We start from the raw sequence: 16971 nt of genomic DNA on the forward strand, positions 1-16971 counted from the left end.
TGGTTTGCGCAAAAGTTATAGCGCTTACAAAATAGGGGGTATTTTTATGTCATTTTTATTATATTTTTTTTACTAGTAATGGCAGCGATCAGCGATTTTTTTTTCGGTACTGCGACATTATGGCGGACACTTCGGACACCTTTGACACATTTTTGGGACCATTGGCATTTTTATAGCGATCAGTGCTATAAAAATGCATTGGATTACTATAAAAATGCCACTGGCAGTGAAGGGGTTAACACTAGGGGGCGGGGAAGGGGTTAAGTATGCCTGGGTGTGTTCTTACTGTGGGGGGGGGGGTGGCCTCACTAGGGAAAACACTGATCCTCGGTTCATACATTGTATGAACCGAAGATCAGCATTTCCCCTGCTGACAGGACCGGGAGCTGTGTGTTTACACACACAGCTCCCGGTCCCCGCTCTGTACCGAGCGATCGCTTGTGCCGGGCGGCGATCGCGCCCGCCGGGCACACGCACGGGAGTCGGGGGCGAGCGGGGGGCGTGCGCGCGCGCCCCCTAGTGGCGGCTGGGAGAGAGGACGTCATATTACGTGCTCTCGCCCAGCAGAGCCACCTTGTGGACGTATAACTGCGGTGCGCGGTCGGCAAGTGGTTAATGTTTTAATAGACTTGATTCCATGTATAATGAGTAATTCTGTATATACTGCGTGACTTTACTTTAAGTAAATACAAAATATTTTTTTAAATATCAAAAGAAGAAAATAGTATAAAAAATCATACACATATATGAATACGCTTCTTCCACCAATAATAACATTGTTACATACATAGTTACATAGTTAGTCAGGTTGAAAAAAGACACAAGTCCATCCAGTTCAACCACAAAAAATAAACAAACAAAATAAAAAACACAGTACCATCCCATACACCCAACTCTATACCCACAGTTGATCCAGAGGAAGGCAAAAGAAGGGGATTTATATGTGTGGGATTTTTGATAATATTTCCTTTCAATATTTGACATTTAATGTCGGTTCACACTACCGCGACTTGGGATCCGACTTGTGTCGCCCCAAGTCGCGCAACATGAGAAATTCCATTGAAGTGAATGAGAGTCGTCTTAATGTACACTACTGAAGTCGCTCTGACTTTAGAAAAGGTTCCTGTACTACTTCAAGGCGACTTCTAGGCAACTTGTACCCATTGATTTCAATGGAAGTTGCCTCCAAATTTGGATCACTGTCTTAACTGAAGCAACTTTACAGGAAAAGAAAATAGTTTACTCAGGCAAACCCCCTCCCTCCCACAGAGCTGATTATTCTATGATTTGCCACAGACAAAATCGCCTGTCCTGGAGGCAACATTAAGTCGCGTTGTAAGTTGCTCCAAGTCACGCTAAAGTCACGCTGAAGTCGCCTTGCAAAGTCGCGCTGTAAGTCGGGTTGCCCCTGTGTGAACAGGCACTTAGAAAGATATTTTGTATTTACCTAATAGAACTTAGTTGTTTTTGATACACCACGTGTGTCCTGTTAAAGCAGCTTCTAGTATTCTAGTGGTTCTAGTATTCTTTTTTCTTTTGTATTAATACATATGCTGCAGTAACCGCACTGATTAGTGCATTAGCATATTTCTACAGTTTTAACCCTTTTACCTCTTTATTAGCAATAAAAACTGTCATGAGGTGCTAGTTCTTCTCCACTGTATCCATTCCACAGGATATTGCATGAGATAAAATACTGCATGGTCTCACAACATAAATACTGTATATTTATATAAAATTTATTTTTTTAGTAGTGTTTTTTTTTTCTTTGTGAATGCCAACATTTTTGGGAAAAACACTATGAGGTATTTTAGCGCAATTTTTAAAGAGGAAAATCCTGCTTTGTGAATGGAGCCCATTGTCCCTGCCCCCATCCCCCCACCTCACAATTACCCCAAATCTCCCTGCATGTCTGTGCTGTCAATCATAGTCAGTGTACCGTCATTTACCAGTTCGGATCCTGGCCCATAGTTCAAGAAATACTGACCTATAAAATAGCACATTTTCACTTTAACCACTTGACCTTCGGATTTACCCTCTTCCTGACCAGGCCCTTTTTCATGATATAGCACTACGTTACTTTAACTGACAATTCCGCTGTCGTGCGACACTGTACCCAAATGAAATGTATGTCTATTTTTCCCCACAAATAGAGCTTTCTTTTGGTGGTATTTAATCACCTGTGCATTTTTTATCTTTTGAAAAAAATAAAAATAATTACTTTCTACTATTATACATATCCAATAAAAAAAATTGGTTTTGTGCAAACCAATCAATATACTCTCATTGGGATTTCTTTTTTACCAAGAATATGTAGCAGAACACATATTGGCCTAAATTGATGAAGAAATTCGATTTTTTACATAACAGAAAGTAAACATTATTGTGGTTTTTTTTTTATTGCCTGTTTTTTTGTTTACAGCGCAAAAAATAAAAACCACAGAGGTGATCAAATACCACCAAAAGAAAGCTCTATTTGTGGGAAAAAAGGGTACAGTGTTGCACAACTGCGCAACTGTCAGTTACAGTAACGCAGTGCCGTATTGCAAAAAATGGCCTGGTAAAGAAGGGGGTAAATCTTCCAAAGGTCAAGTGGTTAAAACAAAGCACACTTACATGTAAAACAACTGTATCAAGCTAGAGTTTAGGAAGAATACCAAAATATGCAAGGGAGGGTGGCAAAAGAGAAGTCAAAAGATGTCCTTAGCTCCAAAAAAAGGAGGAGATGGAACTAACTGCGGTATATTCCTGAGTAAATCTTTATTCAAAATAGTAATTATAGAAAAGACAATAGGTACTTTTAACCATAGATAAAAAATGACAACATTGTCACATTAAAAATCGCATGCCACTCTACTTCAACCACACGTGCCATTCAAATCAAATCAGATAGCAATGTGAAAGTGAGCCATAAAGGACACTAATGCCGCGTACACACGATCGGTCCATCCGATCAAAACGGTCTGATGGATTTTTCCTACACACCATCAGCTAAAAAAAACGATTGTGTCAGAACGTGGTGATGTAAAACACAACGACGTGCTGAAAAAAAGTTTAATGCTTCCAAGCATGCGTCGACTTGATTCTGAGCATGCATGGATTTTTAACCGATGGACGTGCCTACAAACGATCGTTTTTTTTCTATCGGTTAGGTATCTATCGGTTAAATTTAAAACAAGATTGAATTTTTTTAACCGATGGATAAATAACCGATGGGGCCTACACACGATCGGTTTGGTCTGATGAAAACGGTCAATCAGACCGTTCTCATCGGTTTGACCAATCGTGTGTACGCTGCATAATAGGACTGAGAGAGTGTGGGAAACCTCTGTAACATGCACTTTTAACCGGTCTTGTGCTTAACTGAGAACCTCTAGGCTCTCTATATGTCCTTGATGTGGGTACACAATAGTGACATGCAGCGTACAATGTGATAATCAGATGAACATTGGTAGGGAAAAATAAATTCCATGCATGGTTAACCAACAAGTGAGAGAGGCTGGAGTAATGCACTATGAGTCACATGGGGGATAGGGGATCAATGAAGGTGGACAGGAAAAGCTTGGATGCATCAGAGTGGTGTTGGCCCAATTCAATTCAGTTATAAACTGGTGCTGTACATACGTTCAACATGAATTAGTTTGATCAGTTGAAAATGGTACAGCTACTCAGTAAATGGGCATGGATACAATGGCAGTTTCAGACAGGTAGATAACACAGCTGGACTGCCTGTGTGTATATAAGGTAAGAGACCATCTAACCCGTGTGGGGGGTACAGGTAATCATAGATAGTTTGCACATCAACAGGGGAAACTCAAAGTTCAGGAGTTATAAGCTGGTCACTCGCTGCTGGAATCATATCCACTTGCAGTAGTCTTCAGATCCTGTACATTAGGCTGTCTTCTAAAAGTGGTGTCTGGCACTAGGGGTAATACTCATTCAGTCGGCCGTCTGGCCATTCACTTCTGGTTTCCGGGTATTGGGGGACTTCCGGTGCGCGGAGATGTAGGAAGGCTATAGAGTGGTAAGGAGCCACAGCTGTCTTAAGGATGATAGGCATACATGGGCAGGCACACCAACGTGTTTCACTTCCTTTGTGGGTTTCTTCAGGGTGAGAATGAAGTGAGGGTGAAATGCATTGTTGTGCCTACCCACGCATACTTACAGGTAGGGGCAGAAGAGCAGGGGAATGTGTGTGTGTGTGTGTGGTGGGGGGAAGGGGAGAGACGGTTACTAAGTCTGCAGTCTCCCCATAGCTGATACACATCTCTCAAGCTGGGACACATTCACTGTTAACCATTTGCCACCCAGGTCAATTCTGAAACTTCTCTCCTACATGTAAAAATCATATTTTTTTTGCTATAAAATTTATCAGAACCCCCAAACATTATATAAAAATTGCATATCACTGCCATTACTAATAAAAAAAATTATAAAAATTCCATAAATCTATCCCCTATTGTGGTAACTTTTGCGCAAACCAATCAATATAGGCTTATTAAGAAGAATACATATTGGCCTAATCTGAGGAAGAAATTCGTTTTTTATATATTTATTATAGCAAAAAGTAAAAAGTATTGTTTTTTTTCTAAATTGTCGCTCTTTTTTTGTTTATAGTGCAAAAAAAATGCAGAGGTGATCAAATACCACCATGAAGTTATAATATCTAGATACACTGTGGTCATTATTGTCCTTCTCAATAAACCTTTTGTATTTCTCAAAATGGCCCCTGACAGTATATACTGTCCAGACCACAAAGAGGAGACCACAGGGGCAGGTAAGGCAATATGTTTGGGGCGCAGATAAAAAATAATCCCAAGGGGTAGATTTTACCATCATTGTCTTTTAAAGTTATTCTGTTTTCTACAAATTTACACATCTTGCACTTCCGTTTTTTACACTAGTTGGCTAGATGTGATGGAAACTGCTTGGAACGTGTGCTGAAAATGGAACAGCCTTCCTGATGAGCTGTTATTCCACGTACACACGATAATTTTTCGGCTTGTAAAAAACAAAGTGTTTTAAAAATGTAATTTAAAACGATCGTGTGTGGGCTTCACAGCATTTTTCAGGGTTCTGAAAAACGACCCAAATTTTTTTTGAACATGCTCTATTTTGTCACAACGTTTTAAACTATGTCGTTTTTCGGGTTGTAAAAAATGATCATGTGTGGGCTTTAACGGCGTGAAAAACCTGCGCATGCTCAGAAACAAGTTATGAGATGGGAGCGCTCGTTCTGGTAAAACTACCTTTCGTAATGGAGTAAGCACATTCATCATGCTGTGACAGACAGAAAAGCGTGAATCGTCTTTTACTAACACGAAATCAGCTAAAGCAGCCCAAAGGGTGGCGTCATACGAATGGAACTTCCCCTTTATAGTGCCGTCGTACGTGTTGTACGTCACCGCGTTTTGCTAGAGCATTTTTTTTAACGATCGTGTGTGGGCAACGTCGTTTTAATGATGAAGTTGGAAAAAACTTAGTTTTTTCTAGAGCCTGAAAAACTTTGTTTTTTACAAGCCGATAAAATGATCGTGTGTACGCGGCATTAGAGTGGAATCAAAAGCTGTCCACTAACATTTTGCCTTGAGCTAAGTAATCCTCATTCATGGTGCAGTTTTTTCACGGCCTACAAAACTGCCCATTTGGAATGTTGGTATTCCACTGAGGGTGATGTTAAATAAAATGGCAACTACAAAGCAACTATGGCTTGAAATGGGTCCTAGAGATGATTTTGCCTCTCTTTGGCCCAATTTGAAATCCAAAACACCAGGGTGTTGTGGTCACACACATGGGTAAAGAAAGTCCCAGGCTGATGCAATTACATACTGCAAAAATGGATCTATGGTAGATGGAGGATCATCTTATATAAAAATAAAAAATGACACTCTCCGTGGAGGCCACTATGGGCCTGCCATATGGGGTCTGTAAGCTCTTATGCAGCTTGGGAAGTAGATTAGGACCTAACATTGCCTGTTCGCACGGTTGGAGAAACCCCCGAATTTGCAGGGTGAACACCTTGCAATGCGCTACACGCTGCACAGTGCATTCTAAGCACAGGGCACAGTGAATAGCTGGTTGTTAAGAAGCGGGCCGGGAAGCTGGCAGCGGTGTCCTTAACAAACGATGAGTCATTAGCTGTCAATGAGCTTCCCTGCTGACAGCAGAAAAAATAATTGCCAGCAATAATAAAGTGAAAAAAGAATCCGGAAGCTCACTTTAACAAGGGGTCCCCAGATCCACCGGTTGGTGATGTCACAAGGGGAGTGGTGGCATCATCACATTGCCCTGCCCTTACCTATATAAGAACTGTCAACTGGATCTGTCAAAAACTGCCTTGGTGAATGGATAGGGGTACCATGAGTACCCATACTCATTCACATGGGGGCTGGGTTCTGTGGGCCCCCTTGTTAATGGGGGCTTCCATATTCCAATAAGTCCCCTGCTCTTAGACCCCCACAACCACAGCCCAGGGTTGTGGGAATGGGGTCTTTGTCCCCATCATAATGAGGACAAGGTACTTTGGGGTGGGGGGCAGAGTCCCTTGCTCCAAAGCACCCATCCCCCAATGTTGAGGGAATTTGGCCTGGTATGATTTCCTAGCCTGCCAGGCTGTGTGCTCGGATAAGGGTCTGGTATAGATCTTGAGTGGCCCCACGCTGTTTTTTTACATGGTTTTGTACTGCTGGCAATTTAAATGTAATTTCAGTAAAAAAAAATGTAATTTTTGCTGCAGCATGTTCTATACATGCTACAGATGTGACTTTACAGGGGACTCCCCATGCATTATCCTTAAAGGAATGTTTAATTTTTATTGTTGCACTTTAAGCATCATTAAAATCAATGCTTCTGTAAAAATGACCTTTTTAAAAAAAAAATTGCATTGATACATGTCCCCCAGAGCAGTACCCAGACCCCCATACACGTTTTATGGACAATTACTTGCATATAAGCATTCCAAATGGGGACATTTGATTTTTCAAGTTCGGGCCCCATAGACTTTATTAGGGTTCGCTGTCCGGGTCAGAACTTTTTCCTTGTTTGGGAGTTCTGGTGCGAACCCAAACTGGGGGGTGTTCGGCTTATCTCTATTGGGAAGATGGCAGAAGTAAGGGTGCTTCATTATTATTATTATTATTATTATTATTATTATTATCAAGTATTGATTTCCTCTTCATCAACATGCTAATTACATTTTTAATGAAAACACGTTACCCCCTGGCAAAGTACCCTACCGATGTTATGGGCATGTGTCCTGCTATGGTTGGAATGGGGATGGGGAAGGGGGTTACACTTGCTACCACCACCGACCCGGAAAAAAAATGTTTGCTAGTGCTGAAGGTTCACGCTGTCTGACAGTTTTTAAATAAAATTGTCCAATGTGTTTTTTTACACTACACATGTTTTTTTTTGGGGGGGGGGGGGGGTAAATGAGTAGGAGAACTATGTACCCCCTTTTTATTCACAATGGGGGGGCTGAGATCTTTTTAAAGGGGGCTTACAGATTCCGATAATCCCCCCCCCCCGCCTGCAGACTCCCACAACTACTGGCCAGGGTTTAGAGGAAGAGACCCTTTTCCCCAGCAACACAGGCACAGTTTTTTTTTCTTAATTTTTATTGCCAGCAATTTTTCTTTTACATTCAGCTGTCAGTGGGGAATCCAGCTGACATGTGATGACTCATCAGTTGTTAAGGTCATGACAGCCACCTGTTCCTTACACAAACATGACAGTTACTGTTTTTTAAGGAAGCCGGCCTCTGCCAGGCTGCCAGCTACTATAACAACCAGCTAGTGACAGTCTGTGGTAACCACACCGGCAACTGCCGGTGGTAAATTGCTGCAAGCTTTCACTACTAAAATATTGACTTCATAAATAACTCATGTGGTATTTTAGTAGTGTCTTTTGTGAATAAAAAAAATAAAATTGATAAACACTATGCAGTATCTTACCACAGTCTCAGATCCGGTAAGATACCGCTTTGTGGATGCAATCAGTAGCATTGCCCTGTGTTACATCTATTGTCACCTATCCAGATCTCCAGCCAGAACACCATTTCAGCTTCACAACTGGTACACCGTCTGATACTGTCTGGTATACTCTCAGTTTCTGCATGCCTTTGCAATCCTGAGGGCCGTAGGCAAGGGGTTGTCCTGCAGCCAAAATAATTCACACCAGTAGTGACTTTGGTAAACTCTGGACATTTCCAGCTCCTGCAGCACATAAAAGCAAGCACAGATTTCCGCCTATTGGTTACATTGAGTATAGCTATTATTAAGCGTGCTTGTCTACAATAATGCTGAACCTGTGCTCAAGTCTTCGCTTGTCTACATTGATCTTGAGTATGCACCCACTAGTCTTGAAACTGGAATTCCAATGCCTATTCTGTTGACAAATATTCAGTAACTGCACTCCAGTCCTAATTTATATTTACTGGGTCTTGATCACCAAAGCAGCCCTGTGCTGTTATTCTAGATTCCATGCACCTTTTTCTGTTCTGCCCAGGATATCCCCTATAAAGTAGAAAAAATCTTTGTGTTATGATGTATTGTCAGACCTATTCCAAACTCATGTTCTTCAGGAGCATGCTAGAGGTCCAGACTGCTGTTCTCTGTGTAAAAATATTAGTTCAGATTGCCAGCAGTCTAACAAGCCCCACTGTGCTCCAATCATAAAAGCTCAAGCTCCCAGGAAAAAGCCACACGTTATTCATTATCTATTCTGACTTCATAACACTATGAACAAAATAAAGGTAAAACTGAACTTTCACCATACCCCAAGTACTAAAGTGTGTATGTCACTAGCTATTCCAGGAAACCCTGTGCAATTTACTAATACAAGGCTAAACAACTGTACCAGTTATCACTGTGATCAGTAAAATGCTGCTGCAGAGGAAGATGAATAACCTATGGCCAATGTAACCAGCTACAAAGCTGTTAGAAAATATCAATCAATGTACATGACTATTGTTTTATGTGGGAGGTTGTGCAAAGGGGTGCAAAGGGCAGGAAGCTGAATAAGAGCTTTCAGGACATAAAAAAGAACATATGAAAGCCTAATATATATGATTATATTGTGGATCTTTTGGCCCAAACTGCAAAAACGTAGTCAATTTCCTCCTCCAACACCTCTGCTTGAATCAGGTCAAAACCCAGCTTCAGTGATTCAATTTTTCCAACCGTTTATGAAAATCTTTTCTTTTCAACCAATCCCTGCTGTTTTGGCCACAAGTTCTTCATATTTCTGAACTTTCTTCAGATAAGGAAAAAGCAGACACAGGGCTAGAACTAGAAAGAAATGTCATTTTATCACCAATGCTTTCAGCTTTTTCAGACATAGAAATGTCAGGTTTAGGATAATGTTACTCTTTTAATCGGCTGATCAGCATAGGGAATTGGTAATAGTAAAGTTACCAAGCATGCCCTGGTTTATTCTAGAATTAATTGAATTCATTTTAACATGACCAGGATTATTATAAATTAGTGATCTCTGTTTTGCAATAATGTTTACATCTCTTATTGGTTTGAATTTTGAAGTAGTCCTAATTTAGGACTATAAACGTGTACATAAAGGCGAAACTATCTGTGATTTGTTGTATATAGAGTTGGAAAAGGCTAGCCACTCTTTTTTATTGCTTTTTTTCCCACTAAGGAGACAATGGGGGTTATTTACTAAAGGAAAATCCACTTTGTACTACAAGTGCAAACTACAAGTGCAAAGTGCACTTGAAATTGCACTTGGAAGTGCAGTCGCTGTAGATCCGAGGGGGACATGCAAGGAAGATAAAAAACAGCATTTCAGCTTGCACATGATTGGATGATAAAATCATCAGAGCTTCCCATCATTTCAGATCTACCCATCAGCTTTACAGAGACTGCAATTCCAAGTGCACTTTCAGTGCAATTTCAAGTGTACCTGGGTTTGATTCTAGAGAGCTTGCAACATTACTGAAAATTGAGTGCTTCCCTCTGCCTTCCTCCACCCCAAAGAATTGTATCCTCAATGTTGATGGGGACAAGGTCCTCTTCCCCACAACCCTATGCAGGAGTTTTAGGGGGTCTGCGGGTGGGGGGCTTATCATAATCTGGAAGCCCCCTTTAACAAGGCCGGCCCCCAGATCCCAGCCCACCCCTACACAGTACCACTACCCATTAACCAAAAAAGTAAATAAAAACACTACACAAGTTTTTGACATTTCCTTTATTAAAAAATAAAAAACAACTTCCCCTGATATAGATCCAGCGTCACTCATGACGCCCGCCGTACCTGAAAAAAGAATAAAAAAACCTTGAAGGCTCCCGCCCATCTGCCTGAACTTCCTACACAGGAAGAAAACCTTTTATTGTCTGTTAGTGTCCCTATAGGTATAGCCTCAATTGCCATGACCTCCAGTACCCTAAAATCTTTTTTGTGTGCCTGGAGGAAATGGCGTTGTTTGTCACAACCTTTTTTGATAAGTCTGCGGTGCTCACCCACCCTCACGCGGAGGTTGCGAATTGTACATCCTACATACAAGAGTTTGCATGGGCACCGCAGAACAGAGATAATATATTCGGTTGAACAGGTAAGGAACTGTTTTACCTGAAAACTAATACCTTTAGAAGTAACAATTTCTGGACGTCCATGAGTAATTGATTGGCACGTCAAGCACCCTCTTTTACAACACCGAAAGATACCGGTTCTATTGTCAAAATAGGCCTGAATATCCAAAGGTTGTTTATTATTGGGATTAACCAACTTGCTTGGGGCAATGGTATTGCGGATGGCGCAAGATCTTCTAAAAGTAACTTGAGGTTTGGAGGGGAGCAGTGGTGCTAAAATGTATCTAATTTCATGATATTAAAATGCTTATTAATAGTTTTGGAATAGCCCTATATTTAATATTAAACGTAGATGTGAATCTAGCTGTATTCTCCACACTGGGCCCGATTCAGAAAAGAGATACGACGGCATATCTCCTGGTACGCCGTCGTATCTCTGAGTGTGGTCGGTCGTATCTATGCGCCTGATTCAGAGAATCAGTTACGCATAGATATCCCTAAGATCCGACAGGTGTAAGTGTCTTACACCGTTGTATCTTAGGCTGCATTTTCTGGCTGGCCGCTAGGTGGCGCTTCCGTTTGTTTACGCAAGGAATATGCAAATTAGTATTTATGCCGATTCAGAAACGAACGACCGCCCGGCGCTTTTTTTTTACGTTGTTTGCGTTCGGCTTTTTCCGGTGTAAAGTTACCCCTGCTATATGAGGGGTATGCGCGGCGTATCCTATGTTAAGTATGGCCATCGTTCCCGCATCAAATTTTGAAAATTTTACGTTGTTTGCGTAAGTCATTCGCGAATAGGGTTGGACGTCATTTACGTTCACGTCGATTCCAATACGTCCTTGCGGCGTACTTTGGCGCAATGTACACTGAGATATTTTACGGACGGCGCATGCGCCGTTAAAAAAAAAACGTAAAAAACGCGGGGTCAACACAAATTTAAATACTACACGCCCCCAACATCCCCATTTGAATTACGTGGCCATACGCCGCAACACATACGGTACGCCGCCGTAAATAAGGGCGCAAGTTCTTTCTGAATACAGAACTTGCGCCCAAAGTTACAGCGGCGTAACCTATCTGAGATACGTTACGCTGCGCATAAAGATAGGCGTTCGTATCTGAATCCGGCCCACTATCTTTATCTTTGTTTCCGTCTTTTTTCTTTATTTGTTTATTGGTATTCAAAAGAAACGCTTTTTCCACCAGATCGCTAGGGTACCCCTTTTCCTCGAATTTCTTTTGCATGAGAAAGCCTTGTGTAGTGTAATCTTCAACTTTCGTACAGTTTCTATGCAGTCTGAATCCTTAATTTGCGTTCACAGAGGTCCTTTAATTTAAACAATAATGTAATCTGCTCCTTTTCATGTGTAGTATCCTTGGAAACTGCATTGTCCCGTAATTGGAGTTTTTTCAGCATCTCGTCCCAAATCTGGGGATCTATATTGGTGTAGTTACACATAATCCTTTACACTAAGGTATGAGGTACTGTATAATAAAAATCTAAATAAAAGACCAAGGAAAAGGGGATTCAAATCACCTACATAATAATGTATATAAACCATAATAGATCCTCTAGATATTATTGCATACACGTTACAATATACAGTACTTAAAAGAGAGAGAGTCACAGGTAAAAATACAAGTCAGTAAACTAAGTAGTCCCCATAGTCCACACCTCCCCCTGCTTCCTCCCCTAAGGGGAAGACAAACGTATAGGGACTCACAGGTTGCATCCTTGCTGTGGCTTGGTCCTTCAGACATTTCTTATGAGAACTCCAGGTGGACTCCTACCAATACTATTTATGTCTGAGCCCTACATCTTACGATACCCCACACTAACAAGGGCAGTGATGGCACTTTCTAGAATCACACCCCAATGCTACTCTGAGGTCTTCTAAGGGCCATCTAGGAAACTACATTGCCTACTCACTACAAAGTGACCCTGAAAATACTCTTACATATAACTATGGAGACCCTTCATGGCCAAACCATTGAACTATTTATTCCCTCAGGCCTCGTACACACGACCATTTTCCTCGACAGAATCCATGAAGAAACTTGGTGGCAGAGATTTTTTGCTGAGGAAAGCGGTCGTGTGTATGTTTCTCGAAAAAACTTTTGTGGAACTCGATGAGAAAAAAAGAGAGCAAGTTCTCTTTTTCCTTGTCGGGAGTCTCAATTTCCTCGTTGTGTTCCTCATCGGGCTGGTTTTCGACGAGAAACACGTTCGTGTGTATGCTTAGAAACCCGCACATGCTCAGAAGGGTGGCGCCAGTGGAATCAAAATTCCCCTTTATAGTGCCGTTGTACGTGTTTTACGTCACCGCATTTAAGAATGACGAGATTTTGTCTTGACAGTGTGTACGCAAAGAAAGCTTGTCAAGATTCTCGACAAGCCTAACAAGGAACTCGTTGAGGAAAACTATGTTTCATTTACGACGAATTCCTCGGTCGTGTGTACGAGGCCTAACCCTACAAAACTGGTGTTTATAATGTAACTTCCTTGCTCTGTGTTCCTGTTGTTTTCCAATAAATAAATAAAGAAAGAAAGGCTCATACATGTAGCCCTCATATTATTGACTGCTAGGAGTCAAATCTGCAGCAGCTTTCTGGACTATCTGGACTGTTGTGATCTAGTGTTTCTCAACTCCAGTCCTCAAGACGCCCCAAGGCCTCTTTCACACGTGCAGACCGTTCAGATCTGCCTGTCTGACGGATGCAAACCCTATTGTTCCATCCGTCTAACGGATCGGATGAAAATGGACAGTAGGTGCGTTTTCATCCAATCCCCCATAGAGGAAAGCAGAGATCTGACAGGTCTGTTTCCGCACCTTGCGCAGAGACAGTTTCAGGACCTGGACTTGAACCTGGGACCTCTTCTGTATCTGGCATTGACTCTTCCCACTGAGCTATCTGGGATGCTGGACAGTTCCCTGCATGATCTGCTGGATAAACCTATCTAATCCATTAGACTACTCTGCTTGGTGTCTTGTTTGCTGTTGAACCTTGAACCCCTTGCTCCTCCCATGAACTTCCTATAAAAGCCTTGTCTCAGCACTTCCTCTTTGCCAGGTAATTGTGCCTTGCTGTTGTCTTTCCTGCTGCCATATGTACCTGCAACCACCTATGTTTGACACTTGGCCTGTTCTTGGACTACTCTACTGCCTGATCCCAATCTGCAACCACCCATGTTTGACCCTCGTCCTGTTCTTTGACTACTCTACTGCTTGACCCCAACTTGCAGCCACTCGAGATTGATCCCTTGGCTTGTTTACTGACCACGCTGCTGTTTCATCCTTGTCTGTTTATCCGCTATTGGACCCTGGTGGGGCAAACTTAAGGACCACGACCTGGTACTAGCTTGCAGCTAAATCCATCTCCTCCATCAGGAGCTCTGGTGAACACCAGCTAGTACTTAGACTCCGCACCTCAGGTGAGCCTGTGTCATCTGCCAGAAGTGACTGCCTGTATGCCTGTCCTGCAACTGCTATTGCAATTGGTCTTCAAGCCCGACGCCTGATCGTGACAGACGGACTAGTTATTCGCTGGCTCAGCGGGGATTAATGGAGCGATCCCCACTGAGCAAGCGAATGTCTAAAAATGGATCCGCATGTGTGAAAGTGGCCTAATAGGTCATGTTTTCAGGCTTTTCCATTATTTTGCACAGTTGATTTGATCAGTTTCACTGCCTTAGTAATTACCACAGCTGTTTTATCTGAGGGAAAACATGACCTGTTGGGGGTGCTTTGAAGACTGGAGTTGAGAAACACAGGTCTAGTTAGTACATATACTATAAACCTTATAGTTGAATGGGGATGGTATAGTTTCCCTAGCCCAAATTATGTGGGTTCTGACTTTGCCTGATGTGTGTCCCTTTTTTTTATTTTTTTATTTAGTGTGTATGGGGGCATAGGAAAGCAAGGGTGTGATTACAATTGGTTGGGGGAGGAAAACTATAGTTACTAATCTGAATATATAGCATGTGTGAGTGGACGGAGGGTAAATGTTTTTAATATAAATACCAACAACAATAAATGTATTCTTTCCATGATGCAGTTCTTGGATTTTTAGGCTCCAACACAAGGTGCATTGGGGGTTATTTACGAAAGTCAAATCTACTTTACACTACAAGTGCAAAGTGCACTTTGAAGTGCAGTCACTGAAAGGCCCCTTTCACATGTGCAGACCGTATGTCCGCTTTTTCATCCATCCGTTTGCAGATGAAAAAGGGACATACATTGGTCCCTATGTGATTACGGGTGTCAGCGGATAAACATCCGCTGACACCCGTAATCACCCGCCTCCGCAAAGATCCGATTTTGCGGACAGAAGAAAACCCTATTTTTTTCTTCCGTCTACGGATCGGATCGAATGAACACGGACAGACGGTCCGTGTTCATCCGATCCCCCATTGGGGAGAGCGGAGAAAAGACAGGTCGGTCCCTGCACAGTGTGCGGGGACCGTCCTGTCAGCCGCCGGCTCAGCGGGGATATATATACGGAGCGATCCCCGCTGAGCTTACGGACACACGGAGGCGGATCATGACTGATCCGCCCCGTGTGAAAGGGCCCTTAATCTGAGGGGTAGATCTGAAATGTGGGTGAAGCTTTGCTGGTTTTATTATCCAATCATGTGCAAGCCAAAATGCTGTATTTTGTTTTCCTTGCATGTCCCCCGGGTCTACAGCGACTGCACTTCCAAGTGTACTTTCAGTGCAATTTCAAGTGCACTTTGCACTAGTAGTGCAAAGTGAATTTGCCTTTAGTAAATAATCCTCTTTGTGTCAGGAAGAAGTGGAAGTGGAGCACTGTGGAGGCATGTATAACTGAATAAAGGGGAGGGAGAGAACTTGAAATAGACCCTGTTATTTTGCCCTAAAGGTGATATATTTTATTTTCCTGTCTTTTGAAAACTCACATCCTTACCGCATACAATGCACTTCCAAAATAAAGTGGCAAAACCAAAATGAAGAGAATTTTAAAACTAGGTCCTCAGGTAATTTTTCCCTAGCTGATTGAATTTATTAAAATCTTTTTCATTACTGCAAAGAAAGTTAAACGATTTAATTGCAGTAAATAAAGAGGCACTTTAAAACACATTTTCTCATTCATTATTTTAAGCAGCAGGGTTTGTCTATGCTGATAGAGGCAATAAACTTGAAGATCACGTTGTTGCAGAAATAGACACTAGTGTGTTATGCAGTTGCTATGGATACTGGTCAATAGGGCCATCCAACTTACCTTTAAAATGAGTACACTAATGAAAAATTCATGCAAATATGTCCATATAATCAATATACAAAGCATATGTGACTAGCTAACACAAGGGAGCTATATAACAAAGTTACAACCAACCTTCTGGAAATCATTAAAAAAAAAACTGTCATGTGTATAAGCTATTAAAACTGACCTAAGGATTTAAAAGTGAAAATCAAAAGGTGCCTGCATAAGGTTTTATATAAGACAGGCAAAAACAATATATTTTCAGGTGCATTCAGCTTCCATTTGAAATGTGCATAAGGTGCTTCTGAGTTCTTTTTTAAGCTGATACTGAACATTTTATGAGCTGCTTCAAGTGATCGTTGTCGAGATCATCTCAAGATAAAATCAAAACCATGAAGTGCAGTGTAATAATCACTATAAATCAGTCCATTACACAAGATAAAGCCCAGAGTAGATTCCACAGTAGAACCACAAAGCCCAGAATACAGCTGTGGCATCCATGTGAAAGGATAATCTGATGTCAGACAATAAGTGGCAATCCCTCCACCAACAGGTAAAGTACTCACTTACCAAAAGGGATAGACCCCTGAAGAATCAGGAGGTCACGTGAGCATGTCCCTACTGGGATAGAGTGTAAAGATCAGCGATAATCCAAATACTGTGATGGGTCCAGAGTACATGTGGGTGAAAAAAACTTGAAGCGCTCTCTGCTATTAAAACTGTAATTTTTATTTATATATATATATATATATATATATATATATATATATATATATATATATACAGTATGTATATATATATATATATATATATATATATATATATATATATATATATATAAAATCACACTCACATGTATCCAGAATACACAAGGCTCAAACATAAGATCAGTGCTCAGTAATAGCTCCTTAGAAGCTGGTGATGTCATCCAAAGTGTAGCTCCTCCCCCTGCATATCTCACGTCCAACGGGACTTCGTCAGTGTTTGAGAATCATAATAACCTTGGGGTTTCAGGTTAGTAAATAATGAGAAACTAAAAAATTCTTTAGTTTAGTGGGTGAGATGGGTAGAAATTGACATATCTGGTGGTTGGATGTATAAGTTACAAGATAGCCACCAGCTGGTAGTAGTGTAACCTTTTATTGAGTTGTTTGAGACAGGGAGATATAAAGTAGAACTATAGTCAACACTTTTTTTTTCCATT

This window comes from Rana temporaria, chromosome 10 (genome assembly GCF_905171775.1).
Source record: "Rana temporaria chromosome 10, aRanTem1.1, whole genome shotgun sequence".
NCBI classification, from domain to species: Eukaryota; Metazoa; Chordata; class Amphibia; order Anura; family Ranidae; genus Rana; species Rana temporaria.